General features: G+C 46.6%; 2 long non-coding RNA genes across 3 annotated transcripts in view; one reads left to right on the top strand and one right to left on the bottom strand.

Annotated features, from left to right (window-relative positions):
• The window catches only part of LOC109145710, a 39,121-nt gene extending 35,396 nt beyond the window's left edge, over positions 1-3,725 (top strand). The window contains exon 3 of the long non-coding RNA XR_005603323.1: positions 3,204-3,725. This is a non-coding gene — a long non-coding RNA (uncharacterized LOC109145710). The remainder of the gene's footprint in view (positions 1-3,203) is intronic.
• The window catches only part of LOC120410952, a 19,439-nt gene extending 10,170 nt beyond the window's left edge, over positions 1-9,269 (bottom strand). Inside the window, exon 1 of one of the 2 annotated variants that reach the window (XR_005603326.1) lies at positions 9,002-9,269. This is a non-coding gene — a long non-coding RNA (uncharacterized LOC120410952). Of the gene's footprint in view, positions 1-7,866; positions 7,941-9,001 lie in introns of those variants that run through there. The other variant, XR_005603325.1, reaches the window with a different exon arrangement.
• Between the last annotated feature and the right edge of the window lie 6,836 nt (positions 9,270-16,105).

Here is a 16,105-nt window from a genome sequence, read left to right as displayed (position 1 = left end):
TACTTCTAATGAGATACTTCAGTGAGAATGAGATGTTATCAGTTAATGCTCTACCAGCGTCCCGGCTCATGACTGCCATTCAGTACTGCATGGGGCACAAGCAATGCTTGGCAAAAGCGGAAATTCTATCCCTTTAAAAATACTATTAATGAACAAGAGGCTTCTGGTTGTCAGGTAAGAGCTCAGCAGTGCTGCTTACATTCAGAGCCATGCCTGGAATAGTGATGTTGTAGCAAATTTCATTAAAAGTAAAATCTTTAGTTGCTGTGGAAATTACTCAGGTGGGAGACTGTTTCTGGAGGCTGTATTGGGATGTACTACATTTCTTTCACCTGGACCACAGTGTTTCCTTCTGGGTGTGAATTTCCTCAAGCAGGAGAGGAGACAAGAGAACAAGAACTCAGTCTGGTGACTGATTCTGTTCACCTCCTGTGCACTGCACAGGCCACAGGCAAGAGAGGCACAGGTAGCACAACATCCTGACCACAGGTTTTAAAGAAACCCTTATGTTTGCAGCCCACCAGGTCAGGGCTTCAGGGGTAATAATCCCATCCACACCACCCTACAGCACAGCTCATACTGTGCTTTGCAGCAGCCTCTTTATATGTATTTTTAAGCACTGAATCCCTGCTTGCTGCCTGCAAACAACTGACCATTATTTGGCATTACTGTAACACTGATAGCTGACCAATTATAAAATATTTTTGTTTGGAAAACACACTTCAAAGTTATAAAAGGTTTGAAGGTATCTGAATTTCCCAACAGTTATGAGCATAGTGCTATAAAATGATAGTGTGTTTGTGACTGTCTGAAAACATTACCCGTCACCAAAATTAGAGCATGGGACAAATCCTGGGCTGGTGCAGATCAGGAGATTTCTGCTGGCTTACAGGAGATGTTTTATTTAGCACTGGGCACACCTGCTGTTTCTTCGGAGAGCTGTAAATTCATTCTGTGATGTAGCCACATCTACAAGCCAAATTTATGTATTTTAAGACTAAACTACTATCAAATGTTTTGAAATTAAACTGCAGTTTGTGCTCTTTTTGAAGGCAAGAATACCTTAAAGGTATAAAGACATCCAAAACTTTATGTAACCAGTATTATATAACTTAAACTGGCTCATAAGCTTTTTCCTTACTCTGGATTTATTACATTTTTATTTGGTGCATGTGAAACAACTCGCTGTACAAGTGCAGTTACTCACATGGGGCTGGGCTGGAGCTGGGGGGGTGGCAGGGAAGAGTTCACTCTGATGGAAATTCTAAAGCGAGAAACTTATTGCTATGTTTGCAAAGAAACACTGTCAGAAAAAAATGTTTCATTGTTTCTCACTGCGCTTGATGGCCATTGAACAGAAATTAAATGAAGCCCTAGAAGGGGGCTAGAGGTAGCATAGTTTTAAAGGCTGACTGCATGCAGCCCCTCCAACTGCACAGAGCATTAATGCCAAAAATACGTGTGAATGTTCTCATTCAGGCTGTAATTTAATCCCCAAGGAGATGCAAAACTAGCTCAAATATGCTACAAGAGAACCAAACTCTTCCAGTGAAGCGGGTGCAATATGTGAATCCTGGAGCTAAATTTAGGCTGGGACTTGGAGTAAAGTAATTCTAATCTGAGTAGCACTTTGAGTTGCAGTAACAAACACTGTGCAAAGATTTGGGGAAGTTCTGTTCCTTTGTTATAATCTATTGTGCGTGACATTTTGGGAACTCTTTACTGACTCAGATTTAAGAAATTCAGCTTAAGTTACTCAGTTGAATTTTATTGTTCAGTGAAATTGTTTAAAAACCCCCTTCATTTAAGTTGTTTCTAAAATGTGGATTTAGGCTGGTTTTGGGGTGTGTACAGCAGCCGACATTCTTAATGTATTGAAAGCTTGACGTAAAACACCATTAACTGTAGTGCTGAATAATCCACAACATGGAAAAAATGGATACTGTAAATAACTAATTATGGCTTTTTTCCGAATGACATTATTTGGTTTTATCTTCCAAGGTAAATTAAAATGGGTGAGCTCATTTGTGATTAAACACCTTTCTGTTCCTTGTCCTGTACAACTGTTATTTGCATGGGAATGTTTTCCTTCTCCAGAAATATTTCCTTCAAAATTAACAGATGAATTACAATTATACAAAGTATCTCTGTAGTCAAAGCAAATTTTTTTAATAAAAATATTTTAAAAGCAACTGAGACTTCAAGTCTTTTATAATATCCTTCAAGTGTAAAATACACTCATAATGCAAGAATTGAGGAAACTTTTATCTTTCTTTAAAAAATCAAAATAGCATTTGTAGTTTTAAATTAAGCATACTTTAACTGAACTACATTCAAATTCTTTACGAAACAATCTCTCTTTTCATACAAGATTTTTCATGCATATTCTGGCTCCAAGGCTCCAAATCAGTTGCCACAACTTGTTTCACTGGAATTCATCAAAAGACTAAAAAGCCAAGTGCCAAGGAGCAGAGTTCTGGCTGCAGCATAAACTGTCCAACCAATCCCCACAGCCTGCAAGGCCCCAGTTCTCAGAATTAGCTGATGCTTTAAACAAGAGATCATAATCACAATCATGACTCCTGACAAAGTCTCAATATTTCACTCTATAGATTCTTAATTCATTTTCCAGCTATTTGTAAGTTGCTGCTGGCTCCACCCTCTCAAATATCATCAATTGCTGCTGCTCTTAAAGAAAATTCCACTTTGGGGAAACGTGATATTATTCCAGATGTTTCAGTCTACAGCAGTTCTGCCTAACCCAACCTGATCGTTGCTCTGTAATGCAGCTGAGCCTTGAACAGCTTCTGGAATTTACTCCTTAAACTACTGCACTTGCATATTTGAATTTAACCCTACCAACAGTCATGTGCTCAAAACCCCTGTTCTTTCTAACAACAGACAACCCCAAAGAGTTTTTTTCCAAAAACATGAAGTCATTACTAATTTTAGCTGGCCTTTGGGCCACTGTAGATTAGTTCCTACAGGCTGCTGCTGATTGAATTAAAGTGTTTTAAATTGAGTTCCTCACCATTTTTTAAAAGTTACCGTGCAGAGAGATTTTGTTGAATGAAATCTGCTTTCAAATTTTATCGTTTGAGGAAATTCCATACTTGGAATGGGAAAAAAAAAAAAAAAAAAGTGCATTTATAGAGATTCAAACCAGCTGCAAGAACTGGAATGTCACTATTTTCTTTCATCAGCTTTCACCAGGAGAAGAATAGGAAGAGATCCTGCCAGCATCCAGCCATCCAGGACTGACCCTTTCACCAGACCGGACAGTTCAGGCAATGTTTGCTCCTCAGAATCCCACCCAGAGCAGTGGGTGTTCCTCCATGGCCTGGCATCTGCCCACCACTGGCCAAGTTCTGTGCAGTAACGGCCTGAGCAGGACTCCAAAGCCTTGGTCAGGTGGGATGCTTTGTAACTAAAATAATAATAATGAATGACTACTCTATCAGGCATGACCTAGGAGTCACAACTCCAGTCCTGGACCTATAAATGGTGTCACTAACAAATCTGTATTGGGAAAATACTGAAATCCTGCATGCTGCCATGGAATGTGGGCACATCATCCACCCACGTGGATGTCAGGGACACCGTGAAGGACTTTCTGCCAAAGGGCATGAAGAACAAAGGCCTATTGCCTGCTGCCATAGAAGGGAAACCCAACAGCCTAAGCCTCATAAACTGACAGGCCACCAAGATCCAAATAAAATTCAAGAAGTCTATCCAAAATCAAATCTACCAAACAATGTCTTGGAAATATTTTGATTTTTCAGTGCTAAAGAAATATGCCATGAACCCAAAGCCCATGAGTTAGGCAGGGAATGGAAGCTGTCCCCAGACCAGCATCACCCTGGCTCATTTCCTTCAGTATGCAGCCACATGATTTCTTTTCCACACCGCTGCTGGCTCACACCAAGGTTCACGTGAACGTCCAGGCTGGCGATGGGATCTGAAAGAGCTATTCTGCCCTCAGCATGGGAGGGTTTCCCTACCCCAGCCTCAGACACTCCCCTCTTTGGGATCTGAGCAGTTGTAACCCTTCCAGTAATACCACCACACAGACCCTCCTTCCTCTCACTCACTCCCTCAGAGCAATCAAGTCCAAGAGAAACCCCTCTACCAAGCAAGGATCACACTGGCAAAAGGAGACAGCAAAGGGCCTTGGGGAAGTCACACAGGTGCCACCAATTTTCCTTTGTCAGGGATGTCACTCGGACTGTGGCAAGGAGCCAAAGCGTGTTCCCACCTGTGGGCCAGCACCAGCCATCCTGCAGTCTCTTCCAGGCTCTCCTCTCCTCTTGCCCTCCCCTCTGGGACCTGGCACTTTTGGGTCCTCAGGAAGGGAAGTCACGAAATCAGCAGGAGCTGGAAGTATTTTCTCAAGTAGGCCAGCAGTGGGAAGGGAGAAGCACATTCCCTTCCACGTCTGGTTTGCCTCTGTGTGCTGAAGAGCTGGCCTGGAGCAGGAGCTGGCACCGAGCACAGCCCGAGCTTGGCGTTTGCCATCTGCAGATGAAGCCAAGAGCAGAGGGAAAAGTGCCTGCAAGCTGGGCACACACTCACTGCTCCAATCCTGTGAGGTTCAGTCCTCTCTAAGGTGCAAGGCTCTAACACAAGCATGTCCAGGATTCCGTGGAAGGTCTGTACTGAACAACAGAGCAGACCCCAGGCACAATCTGACTCCAACCTGCCCCTGATTACATGTATCTGTAACCCAGACACCAAAGACTTGCTCTGCTCTGTGCCCTCCTGCAACTTAAAATACAGCCCTGGCTTGAAGGTCTCTATTTGCAAACATAGAGGAACAGTGGTTCTTAAATTGCAGGCAAACATTTGACTTCACTCAGGGCAATTCAAAGAATATCCTGCATGAACCCCACCCTTCTGCCCAACATCTCAAGCCTTAATGCCTAGATAGTTTTCTTTCAGGTCTTATCACAGATAAAATACGGCCCCTTTTTTTTTTTTTTGCTTAAGGAGTAAAACCTGCCAAATATTTACCAACTCTTTCAGAAGGCTGAAAATGTCACTCCTACAGTGTAATAAACTTCCCCAGAAAGGCCCTGATAAATAGAAAGCCTTGCTGTACTGCCCAGAACTAGTTTAGTGTGGCCTAAGTATTGCCAAGTCTGACTGACAAAGAAAGCATATTTGTACACACAGAAAGATTAGCAAGAGAGGCAGAAAGTTTATAAGTGAAAATAAAACAAAGCCCCATTATTAACCGGGGAGGGGGGAATAATTGAATCTGCATCCCAGAGAGCACAGAGCATTATGAAAGCCTCAGAGCTAAAACAATAATTTAAGAGCTTGTCCACAACTTGCAGCAGAAGCTTGAACCATCTTCTTTAGCATTTGGAAAGTGCTAAACCATGGTCTACCCCCAAAACAGCCTTCAGAGCAATATTATTTAAAAATAAAATATTTTTACTTGGTAATTTGACCCACAAAAAGTCATTTGGGGCATGAGGGAATGTTCCTTTCCAGCCTGAACTTTAATTCAGAGAGAATGTTTAAACTCCACAGTGTAAACCAGATGCTGAGAAGTACATCTGCATTGTACTGTATGTTCTTTGGGGCACAGACAGAAGTTGGAAAGTGCCTGTCAATGCAGTGTGTGTGGCTACGATCTAAATAATCCTAATAATGTAGATGAATGGAGAAAAACCCACATTTCTAGTACCAGCCAGTCTGTCAACAGAATTCTAGCAGCTATAGACAACTATATCCACACTAGTGCAAACAGATGAATATTGCTTTAAAAATGTATCCTTTCACCTTGGCAAATGCCATTAAGAAAAAAAAATCTAAAAGTGACTAGGGAGTTGGAAGCTCAAAGGTACATATTTAACAAACCTTGATGACCATAAAATGCTGAGCACTCGCCCTCTACAGAAGCCAGGCTTCCACTGAATCTTGACTGGTGCACTCAAATGAAAAGGTAGTAACTCAAATTATGCTATATACAGTTTCAGGGGGCCAAACTTGCCAGAGCTACTTAAAGGCAGGAAGAAACCAACTGTTGCTGGAAAAAAAAGAATCCAGATTACGTTAAACCTGACAAAAGCTAAACTCAGCTGTTTACCCAGCTTTACAAAGCACAGCACAGTTAAGAAACTCTCCTATGAAAGGGAAAACTTCACTTCAGCCTACCACCAAGTCCAGGAGCCCAACCGGCAACACAACCAACCTCCACAAAAATCGCTGCTTACCAGACATGCCTCAGAAGTTGCACAAGTTGGAAGGAGCGGGCTAAGGAGGCACAGGGAGGAATCTGCTCCCCGTCCCCCCCTTTCACAACATCGGGTTTTAATGTTAATGATATGGCTCTGCATGCCTAAAGTATTTTTACACTATGCTCGTCTTCTTGTAGCGCTGACTTGTTCCAGGGCGGATGATTAGAATCAGATTTCTGTGATTTTACTACAGATTAATTTCGTTAAGGGCTACGAATCTGCAGGGAGAAGAGGGCTGCTAACAGGCTGGCAGAGCGGGCTCCAAGGGGTTCTCTCCTAAACGGGTAACAGTATCTTTGCATTTACTCCTTACTTTCACATAGTTTTCCTTTTTGCGGCCACTAGACTGAGTTCTTTGGAAAAACAGGCATATAGGGAAAAGAAATATGCAAAAAGTTTTCCTTGAAATTTTGATTTCAAAGAAAGCTCCCAACCAGAATCGGTTCATGAAGACAGGCCCAAGTAAGACCTGACTGCATCCACTGTCGCCCAAGTCAAAAGAAGCACCTGAGGGACCACACATAGGAAATAATTCTGACCTGTAAAGGTCTGTATGTCCTCACATGTGTTAGAGCAATAGCTATTAATACACGTTAGTGTGCTGCACACAAGTGTTTGGATATAAAGGGCTGAAGCAGAAAAAAATATGCAGAGGTCTGTAACAGCATTTACAAATTTCTCCTAATTGTGAAAGCATTCACGTTGTTACTTTTTCATGGGCAATTGCTACAGAAAAGTACACTGAAAACCGAGTTTGTTCATAAAATTTTCCTGGGAACAGAGCATAAAAGTTGTGTGAGTCTGTGTACACATACACAGAATGTAGACTCCTGCAATGCTACATCAGAGAGAAAATGAAATTCTAAGTGGGTCCAAAAACTACACAGGAAGATTTTAATTTTCCATTTGCTTTTAAAGATCTTAGCCATGAGAATACTGTTGCCACTTGGCCTTTTTCTTTACTGGAGGTCAATATCATTGATTTTTTACAAGAGAGAAGTAAAAACACCCCTACATAAATCAAAAAATTATGAGGACCCTCAAAATAATTCTAAGAGCTTAAAATGTAATGTAACATAACACAGAAGGGCAGAGAAGTTATAAATACGACGCTATACAAGCCAAGAGTAATATACACACCCGGAGCTGTATATACACCGTGCCCAAAGAAGGAGCACAAACCAGTGTCTGCAGACATGCAGTGTGCCGAATCGAAATCCGACAAATAATAAGGAACTCCGGAATGCTGGGTGGTAAAAACGCTTAGGTGAGTAAGAGGAGAATTCCCGGGAGCCCGGTCGCTCCGTACATGTGACTAGATTTACTAAAAAAAAAAAACCAAACAACAACCAACCAACCAAACAAAACAAAACAAAAAAACCAAACCCAAAAAAACAACAGGGAAAGGAAAAAGAAAACAGATGTGTTTTCTGAAAGTGAAAGCGGAGGGAAGAATGCACATGGTCTTGCGGGAGCGAAATCGAGCGCTCGCTCCGCGCCAAGGCAGGGCCGGGCAGAGCCAGTCCGGGCCGCCGCGAAGCCGCGGGGATGGCCGCCAGCACCGGTAGGACGCGTACATTTAAGGCCCTTTACGAGGTGGAAGAATACAAAATACACTTACGGGTCGCGGAGAACCAGCTCCGTCCACTGCCCGCGGCGAGCCGGGGCACCCGCCGGCCCCAGCGCCGGGCGAGCCGCGGTCCCCGAGGACGACCCGAGCACCGCCCGCCGCGCCCGCCGTGCCCCCAACCCGCCCGGGCTGGGCCCCGCGTCCCGCCCGAGTGACCCCGGGCAGCGCCAGCGGCGCCGCCGCGCTCCGTCTTCGCCCCGCTGCGCGCCCGGCAGGTCCCGGGAGCCGAGAACTGGGACTTTGTAGGCCAGTTGAAGACACGAACCTCTCATCTCGCCCGCAAAGACCCAGCCCTCAGCTCGCCCATCACGCGCAGGCGACCACTGCTCACAGCTATCTTTAATTGAACCCCTTTTTCTGGCCGGTGCCCACCGCCAGCGCAGAGCCCCCACCCTGGGGCCACCGGGGACCCCGCCGGAGCAGGATCATCCCCCGGCCGGAGGAGGCAGCGATCCGCGCTGCCCCCCTCCCCGAACTTGAGAACTGTCCCGGTCCCGGCGCTAGCCCCGCACCTCGGGCCGGGCCCCGACGCCCATCGTGACTCGACATCACCGATCTCGCTCCCGCTCCTGCGGGAACTTCGTGCGCGGCGAGGCGGGAGAGAAAACACCAAAGGGACGGAAAATTCCGAGCCCCTCGGTTACCTGCTCTGACTGCGGGGGGGGCACGGGAAAGGGGATCGCGGGCCCCCGCGGCCGCCTCCCTGCCCAGAGCCGCAGGTCCTCGGGATTCCGCACGGGAAGGGCTCGAGCTGAGCTGCAGCCAAACGGGGAACGGCGGGCGGGCAGGCGGCCGCGCTCCCCTCTCCGGCCTCCCGCAGCCCAGTGGCTCGCAGATGGGCATTTAAGCCGGTATTGATCACGGTGGGTTTTTTTTTACCCTTCCTCTTTGCCCTTACAAAAGGCAAAAATATAAATAAATAAAATGCGTTGCCACAAGGGACGTTACAACATTTCTCTCGGTTTTTCAAACGCTGCGTTTGCCCCAGCGAGATTGAAGTGTCTCGACACAAGAGCACCAGAGAAGATGGGGAAAGAGGGGAAAAATACCAAAACCACCCAAAAGCAGAAGAAAAAAACATTAATTAAAAAAAAAAGCCAAAATCCAACACCCAAAGCCAGCAAACCGGAGAGAGACGAGCTGCTCCGTGCAGCGTTGCGGTCCCGGGCGGCGGGGCTCCCGTCCGGCGCAGACACGCGTCCCTCAAAAGTTCGCTCCACGTGTTGCGGCCGCGTCCCGGGAGGGTCGGCGCGGTCCGGCGCACCGGGGCGGTACGGGCTCTCTCCGCCGCTCCCGCGCCGTTTAAGGAAGCGGCCAGTCCCCACCCCTGCGCCGGGCAGCTCCCGCCGCAGCCCGGCCCGGCGGCTCCGGCAGCTCTCCCGGGCTGCCCTCCCCACCCGCTGCCCTCCGCGATGCCCCGCCGGCGCGGGCCGGCCCCGCACGGGGCACTCAGTGGGGTCCGCGGTCCGGAGCGGCCGCCGCCGCCCCGCGCAGCCCCGGCCGCTCCCGCCCTTCCCCGCGCTCCTCCCGCCGGGGCAGCCCCGCGGCCCCGCGCACCGAGGGGGCGGCGCGCCCCCTGCCGGCCCGCTCCCGGCGCTGCGCTGCTCGGAGCGGAGCGAGGGTCGAGCCGGGACCAGGGGGCCAAACCCCGCAGCCAAAGCCCGCCGACAAATCCCGCGGACAAACCCTGCGGCCACCCCGCATCACCCGGCGGCGACACCCGCTCCGCACCCCGCACGCACCGAAGATACTCGCTGCTGGCATCTCCCTACACTGCTCCCTGCGTATCTCCCCTCACATCTCCTTGCACTGCTCTCTGCATACCTCCCCACATATTTCCCTGTACATCTCCCTTCACTGTTCCCCACACGTTTCCCTGCACGTTCCCTGCACGCTCCTCACACATCTCCCCGCACATCTCCCTGCACATCACCATGCACAGCACCCTGCACTGCTCCCTGTATGTCCAGCCTTCCCCTGAACACCTTGAAGGGGACATGGACACCTTGTCTGTATCACAGGAATGTTGGAGGACATACTCTACCCTTCCATATGTCCCAAGTCTCTTCATTTACATCTCCACTAAAGCTGGGTGAGTACACCTATATGGCCGAGAAAACCTGGGCACAAAGCACAGCTCTACCATGCATAGATAGATTGTGTAGTTTCATTACAATACACTCAGTTGTTTTAAGGAAATGCCACAAGGACCTGAAAATTTTTAGCTTCTTTTGGGAAGACTTCTGTGCTCATGCATGATGTAATTGTGCGCTCATGCGTGATGTAATTGCGTGCTCATGCGTGACATGCATGAGGTAATTGTGTGTCCATGCATGACATAATTGTGCCTTCATGTATGTGGTAATTTTGTGTTCATGCATTATATAATTGTGTGTTCATGCGTGAAAAAATCAAAGCTAACAGCCAGAGGCCTCATCTTTTAAATCTTTGGGTTCAGCACCCAATGCACCTCTCTGTCATCTACACCACATTTTTTTCCTGTATCTATACTGAAGACAAGGCAGCCCCATGTTTGCATTGTTATGGATGTGGCAAGTGACCCTACCTGGCCTATGTGGAGAGAATGCCAGAGAGAGAACTTGCTCTGCCATGGAACTGCTCTCGATCAACACTGTGAACTGCTCTCGATCAACACTTCTGCACAGAAGAACATGTTCCTTGGCTATCAGCCTGATGAATACGTAGAGCCAAGGAACGTTGTTTAAAACTGATAGTAGAATGCAAAGTGAATCATGGACCATGGGCAAAAAGGTTGGAAGAGGAACAGAGCTCCATGAGCCTTTTGAAAATAAGACACTCTGGCACAAGGTAGAGAAATGAAGAATTTCGTGACCATCTGGAATGGTTCTGTAGAGATGATGTCCAGAGAGTACTGGTAGAAATTAAGACTTCCCAGAAAGGTGTAAAAGACACTAACCTTTTCTCTGGTGAAGGGAATAGATGCTGTAGAAATCACTTAGGTTGAACAAGAAAAGGCCTCAACAGCTTTTAGGAAATAAGAGACTGCTACTCTTACAGGATGCAAGTTACATCTGCCAACTTTATACTCTCATTTTTTTTCTTTTTTAAATACTTTTTTTGATCTGTCTCTATCAAGTAGCTGCTCAAAACCCCACAGAACAATTCTGAGAACAAGAAATTCACAGCAAATAATGTACCTATGTGTTTGGAAGGAAGAACATGAGCCAGGGAATGGAGTTCCTCCCTAACTGAGCTGATGGCACCTTGCTTCTCTGATGTCCTGAACAACTGCTTAATTTGCTATTTTCAGCAGCCTCAAAACTTGTTGTCTCTTGTCTTGACCCGGCCCCCACTGGTACTGATGTGAAGCGCCTCTTGATTTTCATGAGAGCAGAGCAAGACTTTCACACAACATTTTTGCCCAGCAGGAGCTCTTCTGCTGGGAGCCAGATCCCACGGGACATGCTCAGCTGCTGGCAACCCGTTCCCACTTCCACTGACGCCCCTGGCAGCCCTGTGGTAGTAACAGGATAACGCATATTTCAGGCAAGTCTTCACTTGGCAGGAGGTACTTCTGTACCTGAGAAGGTCAGGTCTTAGGACTTCATCTCCTCTCACAAATACCTGCTGGCTGCCCTTCATGGTGTGCAGAATCCATGCACAGGGAATGCATGAGTACACCCCCTGCCTGGATGGGAGCTGGGAAGAGGATTAGCTCCGCATACAGCTCAGATATAATCACAAGCATATCAAGTTGTAAAGCATCACAACTTACACAATTCTGAAAATAAACATAACCATTTTGTTTCAAGCTGTTTGGCAGCCAAAAGGCTAATATATTAATAACATTTGACCAGCAATAGCCCAGAACAATAACTATGGAACAACAGATTCTATCACTTCTGGAAATAGCCCTCTTTGGAAAAAAAAGAAAACATTTTCACAAGAGCCACAAACCAGATGGAGTAGCTTCTTTAGAGGTGTTCACAAAGTGGAAGCCTGGTGTGAAACCTCTGAAGTCAGGAGGGATCTTCTGTGGGTGGGAGACTGCCCTGCCTGCTGCTGAGTGGGACATGGACCCTGTGGATGCTGCTTGGTCCAGTTGAATACATGCATTAATCTGAGTCTATCTTTCTCAATCCTGCCTGTGTTTATGCAGTACCTTTCTCTGCCAGTAGATCCATTGGTTTGCTAACTCCTGCATGTGGCACTAAGCAACATGTGAGCAAGAATGGCTTGTAGCCAACAGCTTGGTATTCTGGCATCTGACCTTGTTAAGAAAGAGACTGGATTGTCAAAGATATTAAACTTGAGCACAGTGTTATGATAGAAATAGTTGAAATCCACTGATTGCACAGGATGAAATTCACTGGTCTTCACTTGAGAATACGAATCCATGCCAGAGACCAGGGTCAGATTTTTTTTTTTTTTTTAATCAGAACAGTACGAATAGCAAGTTTTTGATTAAAAGTTCAGAAATGTGCAAATACAACGTACTTCAAGGAGCTGGCCTGACCCCATGTACCTGTGCAGGAACACTGAGCAGCCAAGTTCATCAAGGATGCATAGAAAACTGCAGTCCCTCCTCTGAGATCTTTACTAGAACCTGGTGGTTCACCTCAGAGCAGCCACATAACACCAGTGAGCTGCAGCCTCCAGTCACTGCTCAGACAAGCTCTGGTTCTCCACTCACTGGCCAAGGCTCTGCCTGTCCAAAGAACCTCTGGCAAATCATCCATACAAGAGGAATGCCCTACCAAAAATTGGGCCTTCATATTTAAAGCATGTGTGCATATACTGGAGAAAGGAGAAAATCACAGGACTAATGAGCTATGATTAAGCTCAGAAATAATGGTTTCCTGTTCTAACACAGCGCTCTGTCTCTTCTTAGTACAACTACCTCATCCCCAATTGTGTCTATTAAAGACAATTACTGGGGGAGACAGATATGTGTAACCAGATGTGGAAATAACAGTGCCATACACAGTTTAAATTCTTTGGGCCTGAACAAGTTACATTTTTAAAAAATTGTGTGTGCACTGTGGAGCAGCTGTCAATGGGGAAATCCCCTTAGCCCACTCTAATCCTACGTTCCACAATCCCCAGGGATTAAACAAATGCACTAACATTATTTACTGTAATGCTCCCTTCCTGGGGGGCTTCAGCCCATGAAATCCACTCCAGCATTTGCAAGTGCCAGTTGTGAAATAGGATGTGCACATTCTATATTTGGTAGCTCACAAGTACCCTTTCAGTCGGGTCCAGAGTGATGAAAGGACAGGAGTCAGGAATTCAGCCCAAGCAAGTCTCAAAGGGACCAGGCTCAGGCTTGGAGTTCATTTCTCACTGTGCAGGTCTTGCACAGGCACTGAGGCATTGCAGTGACTGCTGAGAGGGGACAGTGATCTCAGGACTGCTTTCCTAAAATTAAAGATGCTGCCAAAGTATTAGTCCTCCTATCTACACTCTGGAAGTATGAAATGAGGCTTGAAACCCAGCTACACCAGTAGAGCCTCACATACCTCCTGCTTTCTTTTCCTATGATGAAATATGTGTTCAAACCTGGGTACAATCCCTGTGAAATTAGTGGCAAGGATTCAATTAATCCAGGTACATCATCCTCACAGTCCCAATAAGGGCAGTGGCAGTGCAAACTGCACAATGCCATCGAACTCCTGTAATCATCTGGGTTCAGTTGATGGCCACAATGCTCAGCAATAACACATACAAGTTTCAGGCTCCCAAGGACCCTCTGACATATTTGCAAGGCTGGCTGATTGCTCCATCTCTTGCTTAAGCTTCCCATCCAAGTTTATTACAGCTTCTTCAAAGACAGTAAACATTACATTCTATATTAGGCTGTCCTTGCCTTGAATTCATATACAGTTTAAATTCTTTAACTTGGGTGATTGTACCAACTCAGCACTAGTTTGAAGCACCGCTGCCACAAATGAGCTGGCAAGGCACAGCCCCAGGGAGCACCCTCTGAGGCAGCCACTGCTCTTAGTGCAGGAGATGGTTTGGCCCCGTGTCCTTCAGGCACAGCAAACAGCAAAACTTCAGAGGAAAAGCAGTTTCACAGAATAGCTGAGGCTGAACCTTGTGAGGTCACCTGGTCCCACCCACTGCTCAAGCAGGCTCACCTAAAGAAGGCTGCCCAGGGCTGTGTCTGAAAGGCTTTTGAATTTCTCCAAGGATAGAGACTTCACAACCTGTTCCAGCACCAGTCCCCCTCACTTGGAAAAGTCTTTCCTTATGTTCGAATGGAACCTCCCGTGCTTCAGTGTGTGCCCTTTGCCTCTTGTCCTGTTTGTTGCTGAAGCTTTTGCACTGACATGATGCCTCAGGCTGGCCTCTGAGTCTGGCTTTGTCACTGTAATCACCAGGCCCGTGGAGCTGTATTGTGCAGAATGCAAAGGCAATTCCTCTCCATGAGATTCAGAGAATTGCTTAGGGTGGAAAAGACCTTTCAGAGTCCAATGTTAACCCAGCACTGTTAAGTCCACCACAAGCCATGTCCCGAAGCAACACATCTTTTAAATCCCTTCAGGGAGGGTAACTCAACCACTTCCCTGGGCAGCTCATTCCAAGGCTTGGCGTCCTTTTGGTGAAGAAATTCTTCCTACTATCCAATCTAAACCCTCCCTGGTGCAACTTGAGGACATTTCCTCTTGTCCTATTGCTATATTAATCCAACACCTGACTCTGCTCCCATGGCACTGCATTTACAAACATATCATTTCATCAGCTCAAACAGAATTGTTTTCCAATTTACAGAAAGATCATCACAATAAAAGCTATACTCATGTTACTGCTCGTCATCCTGCAACAGCTTGCTCACTGCAGTGAAGTTCACTCAGTGATACAGGCAAGAGTGTACTCACACAGATAAGGAGAATCCTGCACACAAACATGCCAGGCCCAGGCTCTGAGCCTCTTTTTCAATTTTTTTTTTCATACAGTTTACAGCCAGGAACATGAGGAAGTACTTGAGAGGGAGTCAGGGAGAGGAGCAGGGCTTCTGTGAGCAGCAGGCCCTGTACTGCTGAGGTTAAACAGGCTCCGAAGAAGGCATTAGTAATCTCCCATCCACCCCTCTTGCTCCTCCCTCCCTGCATAATTGCAGCTCATTTGAGACTGCCTGGAGTGTCAGCTGGCATTTTCTGGGCTCCCCAGAAGCAGTAGCTGCCATTCAGCACCACTTTTTCATCTCAAATCTGTTTCACAGATTCCCTCGGGAAGATGAGCACTGCTCTGAACTACACCCAGAATGGCAGTGAGGACTCCCACTCCCTCTCCTGGGTGCCCTCGAAGCTCATTCACAAAATCCTGCAGCCGTCATTCCCACTGGTACCCCAGGCTCCCAGAGGAGCAACAGCATTGCTGGTGCTGGGCCCTCCATCCACCCTGGTCAGGGAGGAACACCCTAACCTGTCCATTAATATCTAATTACAGATGGCAGTAGCAACCTCAGGGACCTCTGTAAGAGCTACTACTCCTGTACCAAAGCAAAAATACAACTGGGTTCCTCATGGGGGAACTTCACAACTGCTCCCCTCATGTTTCTGGAGAAGGGGACACCATGATTCTGCCCCTCAAACACAGGATAAGGATTCTCACTCTGCCTTTCCTACAGTGCCATAAACAGACTTTTCAAGGGGAAAAAAATTTCTTATTTCCTATCTCACTGTCATTTTTAAAATTACTGAATTCTGTAGCATTCAATGGATTACTATTCACAAACACGTACCTGCTCCTCTGGCAGAACAAACTGAGTAATTTCTGTTTCTGCTGGAGCCTTCGGCATGCAGACAAAAACATTTTTTATTCATCAGTGGTAAAAGGCTACAGCCATTTGACTTTAAACACAGACATGCTTCTGGGCTCTCTTCCAGGAAGTCTGTGTCACCCAGGCTTTAGATCGATATGTTTGTCTGCAAAGTCACCCTTTTGATCCGTAATTTTTCATTTTGACACAAGAAATGCCTTTTGGTCAAACTTCAGCACTACATTAAATTCCAGGCATAATGGAAATGGGAATCACATTGCTATAGCCATGTGAAGATTTCCACAGTTTGGGGTTTATTTACTCATGGGTTAATTTACTCTGCCATATATTTGGGACTCAGACAATGCTGCAAATACTGTTCTGCTGCCTCATCTGAGCTCACTGTCTCCTGCCCAGTTTGGGGTGGTCTCACTGGCAGTGGCAGCTTTATAAAACACTTTGTATGTTTCGTTGTCCAAC

Source organism: Corvus cornix, chromosome 18, assembly GCF_000738735.6.
Source record: "Corvus cornix cornix isolate S_Up_H32 chromosome 18, ASM73873v5, whole genome shotgun sequence".
Taxonomy (NCBI): Eukaryota; Metazoa; Chordata; class Aves; order Passeriformes; family Corvidae; genus Corvus; species Corvus cornix.
The sequence above is the reverse complement of the archived record's forward strand: the minus strand, read 5'-3'. Positions and strand labels throughout refer to the sequence as shown.